Here is a 7,950-nt window from a genome sequence, read left to right on the forward strand (position 1 = left end):
TTTTTAAAATTTTGTTAAATTTTTCCCAATGATATGTAAAAAAAAATTGAACGATCATTTAAAAAAACTTTTGAGTTCTAAAATCTCACTCTCCAACCTCCTGTCACTCCCCAAGAAGGTAGGGAATAAAATTATAATGTGAAATCATGTAAAACATATTTCCATATTAGCCATGTTACAAAAAAAAAAATTGACAAAAAAAAAAACACAAGAAAAAGAAAGTTTAAAAACTATGCTTTAGTCTGCTTTCAGAGTTCATCAGTTTTCTTCTGGAGATAAAAGCATTTTTCACCATGGATCCTTTGGAAATTGTCTTAGACTGTTGTATTGATTGGAGTAATTAAGTCCTTCACAATTAATCATCATTATGTTACATACTCTTTTAAAAAAAAAAAAAAACAAATGCCGATTTTATTTGTAGCTAAAAATCCAACAGCATTAGGATCATGTTTTCTTCCTCCTCATCCTCCCTGAGTGGTCCCCATTGTCTTCTCCGGCCCTCCCCTCCTTCTCCTACCTCTGTCACCACTCTATCCTCGGCTGCTTCAGCAGGGGAGGATGGTTTCCCTTCTCCCACCAACTTTGAGGGCCCTGGAAGCAGATTCTCCCCCTTGGCAGCCTCCAAGCTTTGGCAGTGTTGCCCCTCAAAAAAGCAGACTTTGCAGCCCCCAGAAGCAGGCCTGCTGGGGAAATGTTCAAGTCCAACATACGCTGGAACTCACACATGTGAATCAGTCTGATGAAGCTGCGTACACCCTTCTGGATGATGCCGTAGAGTTCTTCCTAGAGGTATCACATGAGGCTGGTCTAAAAACTAGTAGCTTAGCCATAAGTAGATAATTATCTAAAAGTAATAAAAATGATTACTTATTTTTAACATTTTTTAAAATTTCAAATCCTCTTCCCCTTAAGAAGGCAACAAGATGCTAATTAGATATTGTGGATTCATGCAAAATATATTTTCATGTTAGCCATAATCAAGAAAAAGCATGAAAAATTAAGTGGGAAAATGTATGCTTCAGTCCTCTCTCTGGGAGATGTATAGCATCTTTCCATCATAAGTCCTTTGGAATTGTCTTGATTCGTTGTATTGACTATAGTAGCCAAGCCTTTCATGGTTGATCATTATTATAGTATTCCTGTTACCATGTACAATGATCTGATTCTGCTCATTTTACTTTGTATCAATTCATGTAGGTCTTTCCAAGTTTTTCTGAAAGCATGCTGCTTGTCATTTTTTTCTTTTTTTTAATTTAGTATTTTGTTTTTCCTTGTTACATGAAAATAATTTTAATAAGTAAATATAATATGTATTATATATTATAAATAATAAATAAGATAATTTTAACGTTCATTTTTAAAACTTTGAGTTCCAAATTCTGCCCCTTCTCCCTTCTCTTTTCACCTGTCCATTGAGAATGCAAGTAATTTAATATATATGTAGTTGTGCAAAGCATTTCCATAATAGCAATATTGTAAAAGAAAAGACTTTTAAAAAACCCTCAAGCAAAATAAAGTTAAAAAAAAGTATGCTTCACTGAGTATCGATAGCATTTTTCATTATAAATCCTTCAGAGTTGTCTTGGAGCACCATACTGCTGACAATAGTTATATCATTCACATCTGATATTAAAATATTGCTAATACTTTGTACATAGTACATTTCCCTTTGCATCAGCTCATGAAAGTCTTTCCAAATTTTTCTGAGAGCCTCCTGCTCAGCATTTCTTAAACACAGTAGTATTCCATCATAATCACATACCACAATTTATTCAGCCATTTCCCAATTGATGGGCATCTACTCAATTTTTAAATCTTTGCCCCCAAAAAGAGTTGCTATAAATATAGGTCCTTATTTTTCTTTTAATCTCTTTAGTGATATAGACCAACTAGTGGTATTGCTAGGTCAAAGGGGTATCCATGGTTTTATGGTCCTTTGGGAATAGCTCCAAATTACTCTATGGGATGGTTGAGTCAGTTCACAGTTCCACCAACAATGCATTATTATCTCATTTTCCCAACATCCCCTCAAACATTTGTCACTTTCTTTTTCTGTCCTATTAGTCAATTTAATAAGTATGTAGTAGTACATTAGAAATGTTTTAATATGTATTTCTCCAATCATTACTGAGTCAGAGAATTTTTCCATATGGCCATAGAGAGCTATGATTGCTTCATCTGAAAAATTGTTCTTATCTTTTGATCATTTGTCAATTGGGGAATGATTCTTATTTTTTAAAAAATATGAATCAGTTCTCTATGTTTGAGAAATGAGGTCTTCATTAAAAAAAATTGCTTTAGTTTTTTCCCCCTACAATTACTCTTGCTAACTGTATTTCTGCTTTGTTTATTCTACTCTCTCTCTCCCTTCACCCTGTCCCTCTTTAAAAATATTTTACTTTTGACTATCCTCCCCAAATCTTCCCTCCTTTCTATCTCCCGCTCCCTTTCTCTTATCTCCTTCTTCTCTTACTTTCCAGTAGAGTAAAATAGATTTCTATACATAAATGAATGTGTATGTTATTCTCTCTGAGACAGTTTTGATGAGAGTAAGGTTTACTCACTTCCCCTTACCTTCACTTGCTCCCTTCCATTGTAAAAAATATTTTTTGCCTCTTTTATATGTGATAATTTACCCCATTCTATTTCTCCCTTCCCCTTTGCTCACTCACCCTTAATTTTATTTTTTTAGATATTGTCCTTCACATTCAACTAACACCTGTGCTCTTTGTCTATATATACTGCTTCTAACTATCCTAATAATGAGAAAGTTCTTATAAATAACAAGTATTATCTTCTCATGTAGGAATATAAACAGTTTGATCTTACTAAGTTCCTCATGATTTCCCTTTTCTGTTTACCTTGTTATGCTTTTCTAGAGTCTTCTAGTTGAAAGTCAAATTTTCTCTTCAGCTCTGCTCTTTTCACCAAGAATATTTAAAAATCCTTTATTTCATTGAGTATCCATTTTTTTTCCTTTGAAAGATTATACTCAGTTTTTTTGGGTAGATGACTCTTGGTTGTAAACCTAGCTCCTTTGCCCTCTGAAATTATATTTCAAGTCTTCTGATTTTTTTTACTATAGAAGCAGCTAAATCTAAGTGTTATTCTGACTATGACTCCAAAATTGTTTCTTTCTGGCTTCTTGAAATATTTCCTCCTTGAGCTGGGAGCTCTGAAATTTGCTAAAATATTCCTGAGAGTTTTCATTTTGGGATCTCTTTCAGGTGGTAATTGGTGGATTTTTTCAATTTTAATTTTACATTGATTCTAAAATGTCAGGGCAGTTTTCGCTGAAAATTTCTGGGAAGATGATGTCTAGGCTCTTTTTTGGATCACAGATTTCAGGTAGTCCAATAATTTTTAATTTATTAATTTAAATTTAAATTATTGTTTATTAAATTATTTAAATTACCTCAAATTGTCTTCTGTCTTTCCATTCTTTTGATTTTGATTTATGGTTTCTTGATTTTTCATAAAGTAGCTTCCATTTGCTCAATTCTAATTTTTAAGGAATTATTTTCTTCAGTGGATATATTTTTCATTTGGCCACTTCATTATTTTTTCATGTCTTTTTTTACCAAGCTGTTGATTTATTTTACATGATTTTCTTGCATCACTCTCATTCCTTTTTCCTCTAGTCTGTGAGAAGTGAATGTGGATCACAACATAACATTCTCACTCTTTATTGTTGTTTGCTTCCATTTTGTTTTCTTACTCATTTACTTTCCTTTGTGATCTGATTTTTCTTGTGCAGCAAGAGAATTGTATAAATATGATTACACATATTGTATTTAAGATATATTTTAACATGTATAACATATATTGGATTGCTTGACATCTAGGGGAAAGGTGGGGGGAAGGAGGGGAAAATTTGAAATACAAGGCTATGCAAGGATCAATGTTGAAAAATTATCTGTGCATATGTTTTGAAAATAAAAACCTTTTAAAAAAATTTTTTTCCTCTAGCTCTCTTGATTTTCAAAATCCTTTTTGAGTTCTTCCATGGCCTGAGACTACTTTATATTTTTCTTGGAGACTTTGGATTTAGGAGCTTTGACTTTATTATCTTATGAATGTATGCTTTGATCTTCCTTGTCATTATAGTAACTTTCTTCAGCCAGTGTCTTTTTCTGTTGTTTGTTTGCTCATTTTCTCAGCTTATTACTTGACTTTAGACTCCTTGTTAAAGTGGGGCTCTGCTTCCAGGATAGAGGGTGCACAGTCCTAAGCTTCAAGGGTTTTGTGCAGCTGTTTTCAGAGATCCTTCTAGGAGCTGGTAAACATAACTGTTAATGTGAGTGGAATGAACTCTCCCATAAAATGGAAGCAAATAGCAGAGTGGATTACAAAACAGAATCCTACAATATGTTGTTTACAGAAACATACTTGACACAGAGAAACACGTACACAGTAAAGGTAAAAGGCTGGAACAGAATTTATTATGTTTCAACTGAAGTAAAAAAAAAAAAAAAGCTGGGGTAGCAATTCTGATCTCAGATAAAGCAAAAATAAAAATAGATCTTATTAAAAGAGATAAGGAGGGAAAGTACATTTGATAAGAATACCGTAAATAATGAAATAGTAATGACACTAAATGTGTATGCACATGGTAGAGCAGACAAATTCCTGGAGAAGATTTTAAGCCAGTTACAGGAAGAAATAGCAAAACTATTCCAGTGGGGGGACCTCAACCTCCCCCTCTCAGAATCAGACAAATCTAACCACAAAATAAACAAGAAAGAAACTAGGGAGGTCATAAAGATCCTAGAAAACCTAGATATGATGATAGACTTCTAGAGAAAATTGAATAGGGACAGAAAGGAGTATACCTTTTTCTTAGCAGCACATGGCATCTACACAAAAATTGAGTCTGTATTAAGGCATAAAAAGCTCACAATCAAATGCAAAAAGGCAGAAATTGTAAATGCTTCCATTTCAAACCATAATGCAATATATATTCAATAAAGGGGCCAGGGAAAGATAGACTAAAAACCAATTGGAAACTAAATAATCTAATTCTTTTTTTTTTATTTAATAGCCTTTTATTTACAGATTATATGCATGGGTAGCTTTATAGCATTAACAATTGCCAAACCTCTTGTTCCAATTTTTCACCTCTTACCCCCCCACCCCCTCCCCCGATGGCAGGATGACCAGTAGATGTTAAATATATTAAAATATAAATTAGACACACAATAAGTATACATGACCAAACCGTTATTTTGCTGTACAAAAAGAATCAGACTCTGAAATATTGTACAATTAGCTTGTGAAGGAAATCAAAAATGCAGGTGGGCATAAATATAGGGATTGGGAATTCAATGTAATGGTTTTTAGTCATCTCCCAGAGTTCTTTCTCTGGGCATAGCTGGTTCAGTTCATTACTGCTCCATTGGAAATGATTTGGTTGATCTCGTTGCTGAGGATGGCCAGGTCCATCAGAACTGGTCATCATATAGTATTGTTGTTGAAGTATACAATGATCTCCTGATCCTGCTCATTTCACTTAGCATCAGTTCATGTGAGTCTCTCCAGGACTTTTCTGAAAGCATCCTGTTGGTCAGTTCTTACAGAACAATAATATTCCATAATATTCATATACCACAATTTATTCAGCCATTCTCCAACTGATGGGCATCCATTCAGTTTCCAGTTTCTAGCCACTACAAAAAGGGCTGCCACAAACATTCGTGCACATACAGGTCCCTTTCCCTTCTTTATGATCTCTTTGGGATATAAGCCCATTAGTAACACTGCTGGATCAAAGTGTATGCACAGTTTGATAACTTTTTGAACATAGTTCCAAACTACTCTCCAGAATGGTTGGATTCGTTCACAACTCCACCAACAATGCATCAATGTCCCAGTTTTCCCGCATCCCCTCCAACAATCATCATTATTTTTTCCTGTCATCTTAGCCAATCTGACAGGTGTGTAGTGGTATGAGTTGTCTTAATTTGCTAAATAATCTAATTCTAAAGAACAAGTGGGTCAAACAACAAATCACTGAAACAATCCATAATTTTGTCCAAAAAAATGAAAATAATGATACAGACATCCTTCTAAGGATGTAAGTTTTCAGTTCTTCCAAGGTGGTATGATCTAAGAAGTGTTTTTACTGCTCTCCTGGCCCATGCCCTGGTCTGGGAGTGACCACAGGCATTCTTCTGCACAGGAATTGTGAGGAGGGTCCTGTGTGGCTGCATAGTTTGATGAACTAATGCTCCTTCTCACCCTGGGACAGTCATCCAGGATTGGGACCCAGATCTGGCTATAGAGACCTATGTAATCTCCTTCTCCCTCCTTTCCCTTGCCCCTCTCCAAGATTGCAGTCAATTTGGTATAAGTTATACATCTACATTTATATTAAACATGTTTCCATATTAGTTATGTTGTGAAAAAATAAGAAAAAACTACAAGAAAGAAAAAAACAACAAAAGTGAAAAAATGCTTCAATATACACTCAGACTCCATAGTTCTGTTTTTGGATGTGGATGTCATTTTTCAAAATGAGTCTTTCAGAATCATATTGCTGAGAAGAGTAGTTAATCAAAGCTTATTATTGCATAATGCTGCTGTTAATGCGTACAATGTTCTCCTGGTTCTGGTCACTTCACTCAACATCAGTTCATTTAAGTCTTTTCAGGTTTTTCTGCAATCCACCCACTCATCATTTCTTATAGAACAATAGTATTCCATTATATTCATATACCACAATTTGTTCAGCCATTCCCCAAATGAAGGGCATTTTCTTGATTTCCATTTCTTTGCCACACAAAGAGAGCTACTGTAAATATCTTTATACACCTGGGTTCTTTTCCATTTTAATGATTTCTTTAAAATATATATCTAGTAGAGACACTGCTGGGTCAAAGGGTATGCTTGATTTTATAGCTCTCCAGCCATAGTAGTTCCAAAATGCTCTCCAGAATGGTTAGATCCGTTCATAACTCCACCAAAAATGTTCCAGTGTTCCCATATCCTCTGCAAAAATATTTTTCTTTTCTGTCGTTTTGGCCAATCTGATAGATGTAAGATGGTACCTAATAGTTTTTTTTTCATTTGCATCTTTCTAATCAATAGAGAGTTGGAGAATTTTTTTCATATGATTGTAGATGGCCTTAATTTCTTCATCTGAAAATTGTTCATACCCTTTGACCATTTATCAATTGGGGAATGACACATTCTTACAAGTTTGAGTCTGTTTTCTACATATTTGAGAAATGAGTCCTTTATCAGAAATACTGACTTTAAAAAAAAAAAAAAAAATGTTTCCCAGCTTCCTGTTTCTCTTGTCATCTTGATTGCATTGACTTTATGGAAAAGCCTTTTAATTTAATGTAATCAAAATTATCCATTTTGCATTTCCTAACATTGTCTATTTCTTGTTTGGTCACATATTCTTCCCTCCTCCACAGATCTTACAAATAAAATATTCCTTGCTCTTATAATTTTCTTCTCCTAATACCCTTTATGTTTAAATCATGTATGTATTTTGACAACTTGGTGTGAGCTGTTAGATGTTGGTCAGTGCCTAGTTTTTACTATACTATTTTCTACTTTTCTCAAAAGTTTTTATCAAATAATATGTTCTTATCCCAGAAGTTAGTGTCTTTGGGTTTATCAAACAGTAAATTACTGTTGTTATTGACTATTGTGGCTTGTGTACCTAACCTATTCCACTGATCAACCACTTTGTTCCTTAGCTAGTACTAAATGGTTTTGATCATGCCATTTTATAATACAGTTTTAGATCTGATACAGCTAAGTCCCCTTCCTTTGCATTTTTCCTCATCAATTTCCTTGATATCTCTGATCTTTTGTCCTTCCAGATGAATTTTGCTATTATTTTTTTCTAGCTCTGTAAAATACTTTTTGGTAGTTTTAATGGTATGGAATTGAATAAGTAGACTTATTTACATAGAACTGTCATTTTTATTATATTAG

Source organism: Sarcophilus harrisii, chromosome 5 (assembly GCF_902635505.1).
Source record: "Sarcophilus harrisii chromosome 5, mSarHar1.11, whole genome shotgun sequence".
Classification (NCBI taxonomy): Eukaryota; Metazoa; Chordata; class Mammalia; order Dasyuromorphia; family Dasyuridae; genus Sarcophilus; species Sarcophilus harrisii.